This window comes from Thermobia domestica, chromosome 18 (assembly GCF_964235325.1).
Source record: "Thermobia domestica chromosome 18, izTheDome1.hap1.1, whole genome shotgun sequence".
Taxonomy (NCBI): Eukaryota; Metazoa; Arthropoda; class Insecta; order Zygentoma; family Lepismatidae; genus Thermobia; species Thermobia domestica.
This window is the reverse complement of record NC_137471.1, coordinates 103153719-103174414: the sequence shown is the minus strand read 5'-3', so window position 1 is coordinate 103174414 and position 20696 is coordinate 103153719. Positions and strand designations below refer to the sequence as shown.

At 35.9% G+C, this 20696-nt stretch overlaps 1 protein-coding gene across 3 annotated transcripts in view; it reads right to left on the bottom strand.

Annotated features, from left to right (window-relative positions):
- The window catches only part of LOC145676206 (uncharacterized), a 631920-nt gene that overhangs the window by 436558 nt on the left and 174666 nt on the right, over positions 1-20696 (bottom strand). The gene's annotated exons all lie outside the window — the stretch shown is intronic.

Genomic DNA, 20696 nt, shown 5'->3' with positions numbered 1-20696 from the left:
AAATTAATATTTTTTTTATTTTTAAAAGTCTATCAGTGTTCAGTGCATCAATTGTATAGTGTTTATTTTCGTGTGCTGGAAATTAAATGCATTCACAAAGGAACACAGTCGTCTTTCTTGGACTTCACCAGGAGAACTTAAGGTATGTGCCAGATATTTATAAATGTGTCCTGCTTTCTGTTTCAGTTGCTGGGACTTCACCTGGGGTTAAAACTGTAGGAAGACCCTGCAAATTAGAGTCTCATGTTCACCAAAGTTTAATCTATTATTTTGTTTGTTTAATCACTTTATCTTTTTATTTTAATTTTATTTGCTCTACCGATTCATTTGAATATTGAGAAGTAAATTAACTTGGGCCTTCAGCCATCTAAATTAATATTCATTAGTTATAATCATCTCCCCCTCGCTTCTCATATTCACTCACTCATACCCGTACTCTACAAGTACATTAGCGCACTAATTAGATTTAAGAATTGTCAAAAAATGAAATTTGGTAACTGTTGTCTAGGTCTCATATAAATAACTGGAAGTTTGGATGGTCCTGCTTATCCCCCTTCTGTAGGTAAAAACAAGTATTAGTGTTGCCACGTGGTTGGTTATTGGCCTAATTTATCTTCTTGGATGAGGATTTACAACCTATGGTTATTTCGTTAAGTACAAATTTCAATCCTCTTACAGGACATATATACAGATGGTGATCAGAAAAATGGAAACACCGGTATTTGGCAACACGTCAGTTGTATAGGTTGGCAGTGGTGTCGTGGCGCCCGCAGCGCCGGACCGCTGGTGGTGGTGTGTTAGGTTGGTCTCCATACTACGTCAGGCGCAGTGGAACAGCAGTGTCCAGTGGCTGCAGCAGACGGAGGTAGTGTAAAATAGAAGACCTCCCAGAGTTTCAACGAGGGCAAATTGTTGGTGCGCGATTATGTGGAGTGAGTGTGACGGCAGTGGCTACTGTATTAGGTCTGTCGCGTGGGACAGTGTCGAAGGTGATGACGGCCTACACAACACACAGGAAAACCACATCGGGGAAGCGGAACAGTGGGCGGAAGAAAATCATGAGCGACAGGTCACGCCGGGAATTAAAGCGCATTGTAACGCAGAACCGTCGTGCCACTGCGGAGCAAGTGACGGAGGAACTCAATCAGCACCTCCCCCACCCTGTTTCGACAATCACAGTCAGCCGCGAATTACATGACATGAACTTACGCGGTTGTGTTGCACGGCCCAAACCACTCATCAGGGACCATAATGCTTTCGCAAGCCGCAAATGGTGCCGCGACCACGCAACTTGGACCGTTGAGGACTGGAAACGTGTGATATGGTCGGATGAGTCATCCTTCACCCTATTCCCAACCACGGGCCGTGTTTATGTGTGGAGAACGCCCAAAGAAGCTTATGATCTGCAGTGTCTCCGCCCAACTGTGAAACATGGCGGCAGCTCGGTGATGCTGTGGGCCGCCATATCATGGTTTTCATTGGGTCCTGTGGTCACACTTAGCGGACGAATCACTGCCAACGATTATGTCGCAATTTTAGGAGACCACTTGCATCCTATGGTCCGGATGTTGTTCCCGGACAATGACGCCATCTTCCAGGATGATAATGCACCCATTCACACAGCTGGAGTTGTTGCAGAGTGGTTTGAGAAACATCGGGATGAAGTTCAACACCTCCCCTGGCCCGTCCAATGTTCAGATCTCAACATAATTGAACATCTGTGGTCCGTCTTCGAAACACGACTCCGGCGACGATTTCCACCTCCATTCTCTCTCACAGAACTGGCCGATGCCCTGCACGAGGAATGGTGTGAAATTCCACTAGCTACCATTCCCGATCTCTATGCCTCCATCGCACGTCGCATCAAGGCTGTTCTAAAGGCGAAAGGTGGCCCGACACCATCTTAATCTGGTAAGTTGCAATTTCGTTCAGGTGTTTCCATTTTTCTGATCACCATCTGTACATGGATGCACTCCTCTTAAATTTTGGGAATGGTACATTGAATCACTTCTTAAATATAGGAATTGTCGAAAACAAAATTTGATAAATGTTCTCAAGGACCCAAATATGTATTTTTGTAAATTTGATTGGTATGGCTTATTTCCCTTTACGTCTAAAAATATCAAAAATCAACATTCGGAGGTTTTGATCTATTATATTCTCTTTGTTGGAGGTTTAGTGTATTTTATTTATATAGATAGGTACATGCTGAACTTCATGTTCAGTTTCATCTTCCTAAGTTGGCGAGCTCATGACATGTAATTTTTTTTTACATACATGAATTTTTAACACCCTTTACTCCTTCCCCCAGGATGCACCCTTGAATCAAAGTAATATGATTTAAAAAACAGCACAGAGGAGGAATTAACTACTGTATATTCAAAAATTCATTTCGAAATACTTAACCGTTTGCCCGTCATTCGATCAGAAACAACAGGGAACATCGCTTTCAAACTATAGAATATGTTTCATTTTTCCACTTAAAATGAAAATTCTCAAGCACACTGGTCACGGATCCGCTTATTTTTAATCTGAAATTTATTTAAAAAGTTTCATCTTCCTAACCTGACAGGATTGTGAGATACTATGTTTTTCACATACATTTTGACCTTCCGAATAACAGTCCCTTCATAAAATATGCATTTTAATAAAGGAAACATGATTAAAAACCCAGTTCGAGATATGTGGTAACTACATACAAAACGCATTCCAAACGGTTAAACCATTTCCCCGTGATAGGGAACAAACAAGATTTCATTTTTGTATTAAATTAGAGTTGAAAACTGTTACAATGAATTTGATCTTTTTTGTTTAATTTAGTTGAACGTTCCACGGATATGCCTGCTAGACTAAAGAAGACGTGGACCTACTGATTATAGTGAAATCCGAAACTACTTTGGTCGTTCAACTATACCTCCACCGCGAAACGAACCCGAGACCATGTGAACCGAAGTCAAGCTTGCTAGCCACTAGACCAGGCGGGGGTTCTGTGAGTTTGATCGAGTGCAAACACAATTCGTTATGCATGATTCGCAAGCCTTTTTTGTTTTCAGTGGATTCTGGTCTAGATAAATACATATTTTAAGCCAATTCTGAAAGTAGGCACGTGTTAAGAAGCATGATTAAATAAAGTAATTATAATCGCATTAAGGTTATTTCAATCCAAATTTTGAAGTATACTTTTGGAGTAAAATTTTTCGGGTGTTATTGTGGTTTCTGGGTTATGTAGGATTTTACCCCCCCCCCCACACAAAAAGCATTGGGAAATTTTGGGCTGGGGAAAATTCCATTAACCATGATAAAATGGAACAAGAAGAACCATCCAAATTTACAGTGGTATATATTTGGGTCCTAGAGAATATTTCCAAAATTTCAGTTTTTCCCAGTTCATAAATTTAAGTGGTGGTACTCTGTATTTCTTCAAAAATTGAAAAGGGAACCTCAATGTACCTATGCCTTATGAAAATGAATGGACCCTATATTCACATATATAATCATATAAAGTAATTAAGACTCAACAAAGGGGATAAAAATAGGTCAAAATTCTAAGAAATTTGAATTTTTGGCATTTTTTACCTATAAAATGAGTACGAGATCCCTTATTGAAACATGAGTCACTGGAGTGTGTAAAGTTAGAATCACAGGTTTTAGGAAATGTGCATCTTATTTCAAAAAGGATTAGCGCATTGATTATGAATGTCTTGAGTAGTCTAGATGAAGCTTCGAATCTCCAACCCAATCTTGGCAATCGGCAAAAATTGTCCATATATCTTTTTCTTCTTTTATATAATAAGACATGTTGAAACGTTATTAAGTATAGAAGAAAGTAACATTGATTGAAATAATTAATGATCCAATATTACGACACTACATATTCATGTCAGCACATGCTTATCTTGTCATATAGATTTTCATACGTAAAAGAATATTTCCATATGTAAAAGAAAACTTCCAATGAAAGAAAAGAAATCAACCATCGTTACCGCACCCAAAGTAAAATAAAAAAAAGAGAAAAGAGGAGAAAAACGACAGCATTGCAATGTATATGAATGTAATTCTTAAAAAAGAAAATCAGTTATATTTCGTTAGAAAGAGGAAGCAAAGGTGGTCATGTTAGCTCAGTGAGAAATCGCGGGAGTTCAAGCCGTAAGTCGAGAGTTCGATTCCCCTTTGAGTAAAAATTTTTGGTATATAATTCTATTTTCCACGATGCATGAATAATTATATACAATAATTACATTAAAATAAATCAGTTGTATATATATTCATATAGTCATTTCAGGATATAAGTAATTATTATATTTAAAATATAACATCTGAGATGTGATAGGTATTGTGAGAACATCAATATACTATATGCGTATGTTAAAACAACTTAAGAAAGTCGTGTAACAATAGAAAAATAAGTTACGTAGTGTATTTACGCGCTTTTTGGAAACTGGTTGGGAGAGAGGGAAAGATGGCGTTGTCGGGTAACAGGTGCGTGTTAAAACATGAAGACAAATACGAAAGAAAACTGGCGCTGTGTCGGGTAGACATCACAGAGTTCCGACAGAATAATAGAAACAAGTTTGGCGCCGCGGTAGGTGAACACAAGGCATTGTCGGCGGAGGATGCAAAGAAGATTGAGGTCGGGGTAGGTGAACATGTTGAATCATGCCCCTATGTTAATTGGTAATAGAAAAGAAGTTTGGCGCCACGGTAGGTGAACACAAGACATTGTCGACGAATACAAAAAGGATTAAGGTTGCGATAGATAAACATCACAGAACGCCGACAGAGTAATAAAAACAAGTTTAATGGAATGATAAGTGATACTAAGACAATGTCAGCGGAGAATACAAAAGAACTTTGGCAGCACGAATGGTGGAACATGACGCGACACTGAACGGGAATACAAAAGAACTGTTGATCCTGTTGAAACATGGAGTGGTACTGAATGTGAATACAATAGAAGATTGTCACATTGATGTGATACCGAATGCAAATACAAAAGAATTTTTCCAGTATGAACTGTGTTGAACCTTTTCTTTGTACGTAGATGACAAGTGATTGATTAGTACACAATATGAATAATATTATTGAAGGAATACCGTTGTAAGATGTGAATGATCGTGGCACAATGTAAATAAAATTCATGATACTGTTTCAAAAGAATGTTTGATCAAATGAATGATATATGAGAACCTAAAGAAAATTTACGTACATGTTTTCTCCGCCCCTTATACCTATGAAAATTGTATAGAGAATTGGGAAAGTAAATGTGAAAATATTTTAATTAGTGTAGGGGGAATGTTTTAAATTACCACGTGATATGACGTCGTAGGTAAAGTTTTCCTTATATATGGGGTATGATGAGAAGACTGGCATAGTATCATCATGAAGTCGTTTGGAAGTTTAGTACAGCAAGAAATCGAGCTTTGCAACGAAGCGCGACTGGGATCCTCCGTGTGAATATGTTGAATCTCCCAAGAAAAAGTTCAAATCGAATAGAGAATCTCCGGACTTGTTTATTAAGGAGGAAACTTGCTATTCTTCTCCGGCTTCCTTAGATGTTATTATAGACGAAGAAATTATTGATTTGAGAGAGGATCCAATACTAATTCCAACTTCGCCTGTTGGATCAAGAACACCTTCACCAGTACCAGCAACAGGAACATGGGAACAAATGTTTCAAGTTCCATCGACACTTGCTGAAGAAGAAGAAAACCAACATCTCATGATTTATTTAATGAGAAAGAGGGGGAAGAAATTTGTAAATTATTCAATGACATAGATGAGTGTAAACCTGACACACCATCACCAAGTGTTTCACAGCTGGATTTTGCAACTACACGCCAAAAGGCTCCATTGGATTTGCGTGTGCAAACGAAACAGTGCCAATGCCAATGTAGTAGTGACTTTGTGAGTGAAACATGTGTTAAAGCCAGTATTTTAAAGTGGGAACTAAAGAGAGGTTTACTTTGTGAGGGGTGTACCCTAAATTATTTCAATCAGTTTGGCCATAGGTGTCTCCCTGTGAACATATTAACACTTAAAGCAGAAGCGTGGAAAATTATTGCCAGTAAAAATGTGAGAGACAAGGTGTATGCAAATTATGTGAAATCACATTTTATTAGCAAAAGAAATGAACACTTGTTTGATGAAAAATATAGGAACTTATTAAAAAATCCTAAATATAATGAAGTATTAGTGGACATTTTACTAGAAAACGACAGAAACGCTGCAAAATGATTTCTTTTTGTATACATGTATATAATATTATATGTGTATATATTATTTTCTATAGTTGTGTGGTGTGTGTTATTGTGTTTGTAGATATATGTATATATATTATTTTCTATAGTTATGTTTGTATGTTGTATATATTTTTATATTCGAATAAATATATACAAGTATCGTTTCTTGACTTTATTTAATGAGAAACTTTCCTAAATAAAAGGTATCATTAGTATTTTTACATAGTAAAACTGATTGATGTATTCTATGGTTTCCTTTTAAAAACTCGTATAAAAATTGATATATGACGAGTGTATTTTTTCTTGAATTTTTTTACTATTACTTTGAAGTATTTAAAAGTTTAATGGGTATTTTTACTTTCTTGAAAATTTTACATTGAATTATTTACAAGTTTGCAATTTTCGAGACAGTTCCTCAAAATTTCTCTAACAAACGTACCATTGAATAAGAAGAGTTCATGTAACAAACGAACCATATAAATAAATAAGAACGATTTTGTACAAGAATTATTTGATGGATCACACTCTCTGAGTAGTGTCTTAAGAAAAGTAAGCAGAGTTTCTGGAAGAATTTTTATTTATTTACAATCACAGATTACTCATAGCTTCCACAGGAACATTTTTATACGATCACACGTTCTAATATTTTCGGAACTTTTAACAAGGAGTATGATCTGGCATACGAACTACTACATAAGCTGAGCTTTCTATGGAAGCGAACCAAAAATAATTACAAGATACTAAAACAGAAAATAAAAATAAAAAAGTAATTTTTGCAAATACGCAAATAAAATTTGCTGGTAGAAGTTTATCTAGTAATTATTTAACAGTACACAACTATGTTGCTGCAAGTGTATTACTGTAAAAAATAAAATAAGAAGCAAATTAGTTTATTCTAGTTTCACAATCGATATTGTTCAGAGCTTCCACGGGAAGTAATCAAAAAAAATACAAGAGAATAAAATACTCAAAATCAAAAAATTAACACCGACTTTGTAATGGCAAAGGAGAATATAAAAAGCAGAAACTGATATAATAGTTATTTTTTTAAAAAACTAATATTATAGGGCGATTTTATATACCTACTTTACAAAATGCAACAAGTTTTCACACGCTTGCAATATAAAATGCAGAGAAGGGTTCTTTACAAATCATAATATGTAGAAAGTTTTCACATGCACGCAATATAAATGCTGAAAGTTTTTTAATATAAAATGCAGAAACTGTTTTTACATACACGCATGATAACATGCATGTAATATAAAATGCACTAGTGTTTTCAAAAAATAAAATGTGGAAACGTAAACTAAAAATGCGACTTGATAAAATGAAAATGTAATTTTCAAATTTAAAAAATACAAGTTTAAAAACAAAATGCAGAAACGTAAACTAAAATGCGACTTAACAAAATAAAAATGTAATTTTCAAAATTAAAAAATGCAACTTGCTAAAAGAAAATGTAATTTTCAAAATTTAAAAATGCATCTTACCAAAATGAAAATGTAATTTTCCAAATTAAAAAATACAATTTTAAAAACAAAATGCATAAGAGCAAACTAAAAATGCAACTTGCTAAAAGAAAATGTAATTTTCAAAAATTAAAAATACATGTTGCCAAAATGAAAATGTAATTTTCAGAAATTAATAAATACAAGTTTAAAAACAAAAATCCAGAAACGTAAACTATAAATGTAAGAAGAAAAGCGAAAATGTAATTTTCAAAACTTAAAAAAATTGCAACTTGCCAAAATCAAACTACAATTTTCGAAACTAAAAAATACAAGTTTAAAAAGAAAGAGCAGAAATGTAAAATAAAAATATAATTTTCAAAATTAAAAAATGCAACTTTTTAAAATGACAATGTAAATATCAAAACTTAAAAAATGCAACTTGTCAAATGAAAATGTAATTTTCAAAAATTAAAAATTGCAACTTGCCAAAATGAAAATATAATATTCAAGATTAATAAAATACAAGTTTAAATACAAAATGCAGAAATGTAAACAAAAATGTAATTTTAAAATTAAAAATATAACTTGCCAAAATGAAAATGTGATTTTCAAAACAAAATGCAGAAAATGTTTTTACATGCGCGAATCATAACATGCAGAATATTTTACGTTATAAAAATGCAGAAACTGTTTTTACGTTCGTAAATCATGCACATTTTTTACGTTATAAAAAATGCACAAACAGTTTTTACGTACGCGAATCATGACATGGAGAAAGTTATTTTTCATATGTGCATGTTAAAATTTTCAATTGCAAGAAATATTTTTTCACAGAATATTTTAAGTACAATAAGGTAAAACGCATTTAAACATAAGAGAATTTTAAAAACACATCTAGGAAAATAATAATGCAAACAAGTAACATAAAGTGGTAAAAAATTTATTTACAAATTACAATAAGATATATATTTTACATACAGATACATTTGTGATTTTAAAAATATTAACATTCCTTGAAACATTGTTTAATAAAATCAATATTTATATTAGTATATGTAAAATTACATGTTGGCCAATTTATTGCTGAAAGTCTTTTATCAGCTGTTTTTGTTAATTTATACACTTCGTTTTTATTATTTTGTAATTGATTAAAAGAAGAGGTTTCATTTTCCATTATTATTATTTTACAAGTTTAAAATTGCATATTATATTGTAAATCTTTTTGTAAGAATAACTGTAGTTAACTTAATATTGTCTCTGTTTAACAATGTTATATAATGCGTACGTAAATGTCCAATCATCATTTTCAATATCACAATGCACTCTTCCAAATTCTTCATGTAAGTCACCAAAACTTTGCACATTAACCATAGCACGCGATGCATTATAGCATAACATATCATAGTCTAAAGTAATACACTCATGTTCATCTAAATTAGTGCGATTTTCAAAACAACAATAACACAAGTTTATGCTGTGCTTTCCATCGGGCAACACATAACACACACTGTTCATCTATAGAAAAAGAACACCGATATTCGCAATTACCTAGTCATTTAGGGAAAGAAACTGATACTCACAGTATGTATTGTTGATACAGATTTTTATCATGTTCAAGATATGTTTCTCTTAAATCAGAAATGTGATAATCGTTAAATGTAATCTCCTGATATGTATAGTTAAATTTGTTTATAAAATGTGGAATAATGTTTGTATCTATATATTTCACATGAATTTTTAGATACTTTTTAAATATTTCTTCACGTGTTGATTTCTTAATTAGGAAATTCCACACAATGGTATTTAATTCTTCATCACTTTCACTTACACATTTATGCCCACTTTCTTTCTCACTACGAGTTGGACAACTTTCACAAAGTAATGGTTCAGAAAGTTTAAATTTTTCTAGTAATTGTTATATACAAACTTCACTTACTTCATTAAGAGTACAACCACACTTCACATCATTGAATATTAGAATGTCATTAGAAATTGTACTTTGATCTACTCCTACTTCCTCTTCAAAGGGTATTTCATTTGGGTATCTGAAATCTCGTCTATACACATCGCGTATGGTATCTTGTGTGGGAAAAATAATCTTATATGCTTCAGCTTCTTCAGGAATGTCAGGATCATTTGGATGTACTCCCATGCGCAAAAAAAAATTGCGCGTATACTGTAACTCAAGATTTTTCGCATTTATTCCATCTTCCTTACGTTTATGGGTAAAATTCAGTTATTAGTATGTGGAGATAATAGAAAGCAATCCATCTAAGGAGATATTTCCAAAAAATATAATAAAATAATAAAAATATAAGCAAAAAACAAAATTATGCTCGGTTTTGTGTATACTGGCAACGATGATTTCTAGGGATTTTTCAGTAGCAGATCACAATTGCGGAAGGAATTCAGTAGGGGAGTCGAGGTGTTGGATCAAGGAACTGGATAATGGACTAAAATGTTGCATTTATTGGTTAAAACCTAGTGTGTAGATTGCCTGCCAAATATAAATTAGCTTCTGTATCTAAGATGTCGTACGAAAATATAGAATTAAACAGAAAAACTCTTATCTTAAGGTTCGAAGTGATACGGACCATGGTTATGAAGATTATTTCTTTAAAAAAGAAGCTAACACCACGTAGCCTCCGTGGTTCAGTGGGTAGAGTGGCGGAGTCGTAGTTATTTTATTATTTTGACACCACATGGAATCCCATCCCATCCCATTTCTTTACAAAACATTATAATTTTCATGTTAATAAGAACCGAAGCAATATAATAAGGACAACTTACTGATATTTTCCTGTAATGACGTATTTATCCAGGATTAGAGAACTATTGTTAATAGCTATTGTTTTCTGTTCATGCTGTTGTATAGTTTCTCTCATCCTGTTTTCTTTGGGGAAAAAACAACTTTGTCTCCAACGAAGTGTGAAGGATATATACGGACAGAAAAAGACATCTTAGTACCAAACGTGATTTATCGTGATGAAGTGGGCTAGTTTGCCATTATTAAAAAAAAATTGAAGTTGGCTTTTCTTTAGGTTTTAGCTTTAAAAAATATTTTTTTCTTTATAAGACTATACTTTACGAGGCAAGGTGTGTGATCATACCCACAAATTTAGCTAGGGGGTGAAAGATAATCGTTTATACAAACATTTTACAGGTTTAGGTGCGTGAAACACCAATACACCATGGTCTCGCTTATCCGACCATCCTTTGTTCCACATACCGTATGATCCGATATATCATTGCAAATAGCACCAATCGGCAAGAAGATCTGCAAGTTGTGGTCTTAATCTATTTTTCATGCTATCGCCTAGCGCGCCCGTCTACACCTTGACTCATACGTCTATCATTCAGTGCAGACACGTATCCAGGTTTTCTATTCGGAGGGGGCCCAACACGAATCCTCGTAAGCACGTAATTCTAATCTTTTTAAATAATAATATTAATAATAATAATAATAATAATAATAATAATAATGCAACAGTTCTGTACTTCTCTTAAACTTTTTCCTACTTTTCATTTATAAACCGGTTTATTTTTGAAACTGCATTATAGCACAAACAAAATGAAACATATTTTCGAGAGAAATGTAACTAAAGAAAACTGTCTGCTACGTATATCACATAACAAAAATAGCAAGAAGACATGGAGTGTATCGTTCTAATATATTAAAGTTAAAAACAGAACGGAAACGAAATGTTAATTCTATTTAAAAGTGTTCTTTAATTCCACCTGCTCAGTGGCGTATTTACGATTTTGTTTCGGGAGGGGCTTTGCTAACTTTCGGGGGGGACTTTGCCTGGAAATGTGAAAATTCTGCAAGATATTTCATTTACTTTACTATACTAAGTAAGATTTCGTGGGGGCTTAAGCCCGGAAGCCACCCCCCTAAATACGCCACTGCACCTGGTATAATGGCATTATGGTATATTCTTAGAATTATAACAAGACAACAGCACATTGCCCAAAGTTTGGACACTGACTACCAGAGCCGTAGCTAGAGAAGGGCCAGCGGGGCGCTTGCCCCGGGCGCTGATAGCAAGGGGCGCCGAACTTGCAAGAAGAAAGGAAAAGTGTTGAAAATGAATAAACGATGAGGCGCCCCGTAAAAGTTCTGACGCCCTATTAAATCAATATTGCCGGTTAGCAAAGAAATGGAATTGTTAAAAATTTTCTTGCTCGCTCCGCTCGCAACTTAAACGTTCCAATAACAGTCACAAATTTTCAAATTTTTCACTTATTAAAGTAAGTTATTATATATGATTTATTAATGACGATGTGATATCAAGGTGCCGAGTAATGTCTTATAGATTACGCAGGAACATTTTCAAAGTCAAACGGTCAAAGTCTGAAATGTGTTTTGATGGTGATGAATTTGCTTAGTTAATCACACCTTTCTACCCAAGCCTGTTAATCACAATGGTGAAAATGAAGATATGAAAAGTAGAGGAAAATGAAATCTTTGAGTTTTACGTCCCACGCTTATGCCGGTTAGGCCAAAGGAGACGGTGATGATGAGTAATGAATGAAATGGTGGAATGAAAAAAGTGAGAGGAGATAGGGGAACCCCGAGAAAACCCACGCACACGGTGTTTGTTCACCACAAAGGTCACTTGGTCGGGGCTGGAATAGAACCCGCGACCCCAAGCACCGGAGGTGAACGCTCCATCACTGAGCCACCGGAGTGCGGTGATGTCAGAGATCAGGTCCGGGTCTCGAAGTTTGGGTTGTGTTGTAAACCTTTGCAATGGTTCAATCTCAATACTTGATTGCGAGAGATAAAACCATCAATTCAGCTATTAAGATGGTTTTATCTTGCACAATCAGGAATTGAGATCAAATTAGAAAAAGGTTTACGACACAAATAAAAAATGGGGGCCCGGAACCAATTTCTGATCAAGGTTGTGTTCAAGACTTCCAACGCCACCACTTTTATCCTACAACTCCTTGTTTAATAGGCAAATAAAAGGAACCCGAGACAAAGACTTTAGGACCCCATTTCTGAGGCTTCAGGGTCCGATCCCCTGTTTCTGACATCACCGCAGTGCTCAGAAGACCCAGACCTTTCCTACTTTACCATTCTCGTCCAACAACTCTACATTTAATAAGCAAATAGAATGGACCCGAATCCAAAATTTCGGTCTGAAGCTTTGAGACCAGGACCCGATTTCTGATGTTAGACTGTGTTTAAGGGACCAAAACCTTTTCAACGCTACTACCCTCGTCCAACAACTCCATGTTTAATAGGCAAATAGAATGGACTCGAATCCAAAATTTCGGACCTTCATTTTACAGGCTTCGGTTTCCATTTTTGACATCACCAATGTGCTAATGAAATCTAGACCTTTCCATTCGCTAACGAAATCCACTCGCGTCCAAGAATCCCACGGTTTTTAGTCCCACGTGACCCCAAAATTTCAGGATCCCATCTTTATGAATTCGGGGTCCGGATTAGATTTCTGATATCACCACTATACTCAAGGGACCAAGACCTTTCCAATGCTACTAACTCCTTTCAACAACTTCATGATTAATAGATGAATAAAAGAGACCCAAGGCAAAAGCTTCAGGACCCCATTTCTGGGGCCTTGAATGCCTGATTCAATTTCTGACATAACCGATGTGCTGGGGACAAAGATCTTCTTAACGTCACCACCCGCGTCCAAGAACTCCATGTTTAATAGTCGAATAGAAGAAACCCGAGCCCAAGACCTGGCCATTTCTGGGGCCTCCAGGCCTTGGCTCGATTTCTGACATTACTGCTATGCTCAGGAAAACCGGATATTTCCAACGCCACCACACGCGTCCACCAAATAAATGTCTAACAGGTTTCCCTGGCGTAGGAAAATTGGCTTTATGTTCTTTCCATAACTGTTCTGCAAATGGATTTGTATACAATCAAAAGTAGTTTTGTCAAGTTAAATAGAAAGTACAAAATAAGCATCTTGAAAGCAGCTCTTATTTGTAAGAGGATACATAATGATCGCTTTTGGCTGTTTCAATGGTCTGTCAAGAAGCTTGATGAAAATTTAGCATAACAACAAAAGTTGCTTCTCTTACATCAGCCCTGCCCACGGCGAGCAGATAGTGGAAACTCTCCTCGTGAACGCTCACGAGCATTCTACGGGCAAATACCATTGTTCGTGCTTCGTGGATCTTCGGGTTTTGTCCTTAGAGGAGCGGAAGTGTTGTCAACCTTGGCGGTAATCACTAGCTTACCAAAAAAAAAGTATGTATGGTAACTGATTGCCATTTAGTGTAAAGTGTTTTTTTTTTACAATGTGGTAACCGTTAACTATAGACAATACAAACTTGTAACAGCAATCAAATGATAAACTATGTACGTTCCTTTTCTTCTTTTTTCTTTCCTTTTGTTAAAGAGGGATGTGGGTTTGTTATATCCGAGTGTGGGTTTGTTATATTATGTTGTTTCGCTTTTTAGGAAAAGAGATAATCTGTTGATAAGAAAAAAAACTGTAGCACTTGTTTGTAATTATCTAAGTATATCTCCAGAAAATTAGCTTATGCATGTATGTGTGTACGAATAGGCTTAGCAAGGGGTTGGTTGTGGAGATTAGAAGCCACTATTACACTATCAATAGGAAGAATAGTATTTCTTACTCCACTTTTAAAGTTACTTTGATCGCAAAGAATCAAACAAAATATTAAGAGAGCCAAAGAGATTTTCCATTTTTAAGTGTGACCGTTAGTGACTGCAATTAGTTTTTTTTTTTTTTTTAACAAGGAGTGTCTTTTTAATAAGGAAAAATGTATTGTCCCTGGCTGGTTGCTTGCCGGGGGCTTGTTGAAATTGAAAAAGAATGTTAAATCATTTCAACGACTGAAGCTACACGCTTGTCTTTCTTCGATAGTTACTGACTGATTTTGAAAGTCACAATGTTGTAGGCCTACTGTAATAGCGTAGGCCCAGGGGTGCCCATCCCCCCCAAAGCTCATGGCGCACTCCCCCCAAAAACTAATAATCTCTTCCCGCCTCGAATCTCAAGTCCTCTAAAAATAATTTCCCAGTGTAGCAGTAGTTTTTATAGTACTAGTAATTGTTATTTTTGTTGTTGTTTTTATTTCCTGTAGTAGTATTATAGAATGCATGTAGTAGTAGTAGGGGCAGTAGTAATTATGAAAATGGCATTACTTTTATTAGTAGTCTTGGTAGTGTACAATACTAAATATGTTCTATAAGGATGTTGAAGGGTATAAAAACTTCTACACACTGTGTATGGCACAGGTATTCTTTTTTTACAATTAGTAGTATTATTTTTTCTTTACAAAATATTGATATAATTCCCTTGTACATGAAAAGTAAGACGCAAGTTCAGCGGCGTCATTTAGGGGGGCAGGGAGGGGCAATTGCCCCCCTTGAGTTTGAGGTTTATATAGATTTTATCAATAGAATAGTAGAAAATCAGTGAAATTGTACTTATATCAAGGGGTCCTGCCCCCCCTCCAAGCAAAATCTGAAATGACGCTCCTGCGCAAGTTACAAGTTATTGAGTTTGATACCAAAAGAAAATGTTATCCTCGAAATTAGCCTACAAAAAGAAGTGATATCCAACAAAAAAAAATTCCTGTAAAAGAGCCAAGTACGAGTGGCCTTAAAAAGAATTGAAATCACGAAAATAGGCGCCAAGTTCTGGTGGACAACAGTTACCAACACTCACTGGTTCACTTCAAATTTAGATTTGAAACTTGGCTGTTGTCTGTATGGTTACCACTAGCTCACAATTATGTCAAACTACTTTATAATTTTCAACAGACAACATAGGCAAGTTTCAAATCTAAATTTGAAAGTGATTCCTTGAGTGTTTGTAACTGTTGTTCACCAGAACTTGGGGCCATCCTATAGCAACTTGCTCGGTACTTCATTCATAGAATTTCTAAGCAGGGGGTAGGGGGATTCATTCTCGAGATTAAAAAAAAATCGCATCGTGTTCCAATGTTATTCTGACGACAGCAAAATTACTTATTCGACATTAGAGTAAAATTCTTCCCCAACTTTTTTATTCCCCCAATTTTTTTCTCGATGGCACAACTTGCGCCATTCATCCCTCCTGTGGGCGGCCCTTCTCTCTTCAAACGAACCAACCTTTCCTTTCATACGGCTGCTTGCGCGGTACTTCATTCATCGAGTATCGAAGCCGGAGATACGGGGGTTCACCCCGGAAAATTATTGAAAATTAGCTTCTCAAAATCGTGTTTTAATGCTATTTCGACAGTAAAATTGCTAGTTCAAAATTAGAGTAAAATCCCCCCCAAAATTTTTCTCAATGGCGCAGCTTGCGCCATACATCCCCCCTGTGGGCGGCCCTGCGTAGGCCTACTGTAATAGCGTAGGTCTACTGTAATAGCGTAAATTCGAAAGGAAACGTTCCAACTGAATGATACGAACAATTATTCCCAATGTTTTGAACATGAAACGTGGCTTGCACGGATAACGCTTAAAGTAGGCTGGACTGCACTGGAATTTCCTTCCGGCAAATTAGTGTTTGGTCGAAACTCGGTTCTTCTGTGTAATTGTCTCTTAACAACATTTGAACATTTCTTTTAGATAATAATAACTAACTAACTTTATGGTCTATGGAACCCGAAGGTTCAATGCCACGTTTACAAAATATTTCCACTAACTTATGTCCTTAGCCAACTGGATCCAGTTTCTACTCTGTACTGTTATTTCTGCAAGATCCATCTTAATATTGTCTTCCCATCTACGCCTAGGTCTTCCTAGTGGTCTTCTTCCAATTGGGTTTTCAGTTAAAATTATGAAAGCGTTTCTAATTTCTTCCATTCTGGCTACATGGCCTGCCCACCTGAGCCTTCTACACTTAATAACCCTAATAATGTTAGGTGAGCGGTATAAACTATGCAATTCTTAGTTATGAATTTCCTCCAATCCCCATTTTCATCCCTCTTTGGTCCGAATAATAATAATAATAATAATAATAATAATAATAATAATAATAATAATAATAATGCGTATTATTATTATTATTATTATTATTATTATTATTATTATTATTATTATTATTATTTTCAACCTCCCGTCGTTCTCCTATCAATCTAGCAACCAAAGGCGTTTACAACTTAGCAAACGTGAAGCGAATGACAAATTACAGACCGAGTGCTAATGTAATACAACGTCACGAATTGTGTAAGCAAGCTAAAAAGGTCTGAAACAATTCCTTTCCGATTTTTGCAGTCGTTTTTACGTCTGTAAGATGACATGTTTAATATTAGTTTCTTTCTTTCTTTCTTTCTTGTTCATTTGTTAGTTACTTCAACGCTAGCTGTAACCTCTATCATGCGTCTTCCTCAACCAAAAAACGTACCAATTTTATTTCCTGCAGTGTTTTCGCGTCACTGCTTTCGAAATGGGGAGGGGGAGAGCACACCTGCACATTTCACGCTTGCGTCTGCTCAATGCTTATCATCGTGCGAATTTCTGGCCAGGCTTGGACATAGGTTTTTTGCCATCATGTGTGGTTGGCAACACTTATCGGATGCAGTGGAAGAAGCGAAGCTAGCAGCACCTGTGCTCACCTGTTCTTATCTTCGCTCGTGCCCGCTCACGCTTTGGCTCCGGGAGCCAATTCATGGACAGGCCTGTCTTACATGTTAAAAAAGAGCTTGCTAATGTGAGTGTAGAGGGGCGCCGAATTCTACTTCGCCCCAGGCGCCGAAATCTCTAGCTACGGCTCTGCTGACTACTAGTAAACTGATATAAAAGAACCTCAAAAGGGTAAAGGCAAGTTTATTAAAAAGTGCTTGAGCTTCGCAGAGAGACAGCTCTCAGGCCCTCACGCTGGATACGTCCCTGATTCAGTGCAGTGCAGTTGTTTGTTATAAAACGTTATTATTAGATGCGTAATATGTAAAATTATATCATAAGTTTTACTTTTAATAGGTCTTTTCTTAACACATCCATATTATCCAGCGTTCTGCCTGCCTGTTTATGTCGGATAAGCGAAACTCTACTGTATTTCCAAAGCTAGCATATACATGAATTAGAATTGTATCGGCCTAGAACAGACAATAGTCTGAAATGCTTATATTAAAAGGCTGGAATAAAAAAAAATAAATACTGTTTTGGTAGCGTGAGAACAAATTAAAAACGTTTCCTAGGTATCAGATTATCATCTTATTATGTCGATATGTATTCTTTTTTAAACATTGTTTTAAAAGTTATACCATTCGCAATATTCCTAAGGAAATGGAAAGAAAAAGTCCTTGTGCCTCTTATGGCTAAGCGGCTTAAGTGCATGGTCCGAAACCGATTCCCACGTTAAGGTATAGATAAAGTTCCCGTACTTCAAAAATACAAATCCGGGACGCTACTAAATTACGAGAATCTTTGAAATGCTTAAAACTGAAAGAAGTGTTGTATACTAATTTATTTTCCTCCATTAGATAGTGTTGTTCAAGTATTACGTTATCACATTTTTATTCATTTCACTAGATCTTCCAAGGACGCCAATTTTTCTGTAAATTTAGGTGGGGGGCATTCAAATGCAGAAGATATATATATGAGGATTTTAAGACAAATTGCATTCAAATTATGCCAAATATTGTATATTCATAAATACAAAGGAGGCCTACATGAGCTTTGAGCGGGCCCGGCCCCCCAGGATCGGCGCCCTTGCCTTCTTCCTAGTTAAGCAAACGTAAGCAGGTGATTTACTCCCTCCCCCTGGTAAGCAAATTTTTTTCCCTCAAGATCTGTTGTGTTTCGTGAAATAACAGCAGGAATTTCCTGATTACTGAACCATCTAAATGAATGTTTTCACTTAGAGCTATCCCGTCGATTCGCGTTGCCTTGGACTAAAATAAATTAAGGGTCAATAATGAAGATGAGACTTCCATATCAAACATGAAGAGACATGTGGATCGGAGATCTTTCTTTGTTCCAACTTTGATTTTTTCAAATCCATAATGGGAAATTATATTATGAGTACAATTTTCGAAATTAATAGTATACAATCGTAAAAATATCTTACAAAACGATGGTTTATTGCAAAATACTTTGACTCAAAGAATAAATTACAAGTAATAAACTTGTTACTTTTCCTGAAGAGTCTAAGTCTTGAATGAGACCGAAGCTGTCGAGCGTAGTGCTTGGAACGATTGCCTCACTTGTTCTACCTTCCCGTGGCGCAGCCTTGATTCGACTTGATCCTAAACGGATTATTCAGAAGTCGAAGTCGGAAGATGTTTCCCATTTTTCCAAAACACTCTTGGTCGATTACAATCTGCCTCACTCGTGAGGGGACAATCCTATGCCGTAAGCGTCGGTGCACCACCGATAGGCAACTAGTGACATGTCCCCAAAAATTGGCGATCCCGCAGCCAAAAATTGGTCCCACTTCTGTTTTGAAAATTATACCACCACCGGCAGAGAAGCGACGGAACGCCAACGAACCACAAAATTATTTCCCTAAAATACGTTAAATCGCCCATATGCGTAATTTCTTTGCATCAAGATGGGTATAAAAACATTTAAAAAAAAAATAAAACGAAAGTGCCCTGAGATGGGCGTGAACCATCAACCTTAGGGTTACTAATTGCATGTTCTTCCGAATTCGTCACGGAGGCGATTATGAAGACACAGCATGTAGAGTGATAAATCGTTGAAGTCTTTTTAATACTTCTAATCAGAGTGCTCCTTTAACCGTGTATATTTGCAGACAACTGTTCGGAATCAAATCAAATGCACTCGTCATGTAATTTTATAACAAAATGGCAAGCGTCTATTTACTTTTTTCATAGTTCTCCCATATTCACTTGCTAGTGATCGGCGACAGTTGCCAACTAAATTCATACAATTATACGCACCCACCTCAAGATTTTTCACTTCATGATGTAAAGGCAGGAGTTACTCTTGACCCCCGGAGCTCAAGGATTGTCCTTATAATAGCAATTCGCCAGGGAAAAATAATATATAATAATAACCGCATGCACATGACTGGCGATAGTTCATGTTGGTCCCTTTACGCTTCTCCGTGACAAATCAAACAAGCGCGGACCAAAATGAAGTCCTCGTTCTTCCGTGGTGGTAACTTCAATACCCCCGATTCTAGATATCTGCTTCGACTCGCCGAATCCCTGCCACTATTGGCACGCTAGCGGCAATCCTTCGACGTGTCGCTATATCGACGATCGCCATTTACCAGCAAGTGGGCCACTAGGAGTTGGCGACGTTCACGGCATGGAGAAGCTAATAAACAAACAAAAAAAACTAATAAATCTAAAGCCTTATAAAAAAGATTTCCGAAAAGTTACATCTAGCAAAATTATTTGTTGGTATTCCAGAACTGTGAATTCACCTTTATTCATAATTTACTTCTATCGTAGTTTTGATATGAGAATGATATGTGTGAAACTGTAACACTGTAACACAGGTCATTAATACTTTTTTTCTTTTCTTTTTTTTTGCTTTACTCAGATTTAGCAGTTTTACTTAACAGTCAGTCAATTTGGATCTGTGATATCAGAGTTTTAGAGATTTCCTTAATTTTTTCATTTCTAAAAAAGTTTGCAACTAACACCATTAACGTATCTCTTTCGATGTTTCCATATGTAATGGCTTGGTCAGTCCCAGTATATTTCAAACAATAAAATATTTACGGTGTCTTACTCCATTAATCCGAACTACATCTTATATCCAACAACTCTGTGCATTTTCCCTTAAATCTGCAAACTTTCTACTAGGTTAAAACTCAGTATTTTCTATTTTCTTCCTTTCTTGCTAAAACGAAAGTGTTCTTTAGATGACTCTATACTACATTATGTTGCATAGGGCATTTTATGTAGCATATCATTTGACAGTTGGACACTTTCTTTTTATATTGAAAGCAACAGGGATTAAGTCCTTCTACACTTACATGAGAAGTAAACACACACTTTTTAATTCGTGGAATTGTGCCAATGCACTAGGTCCAGAGAGTTTTTAATTTAAGATAATAATAATAATAGTTACTATTATTATTAT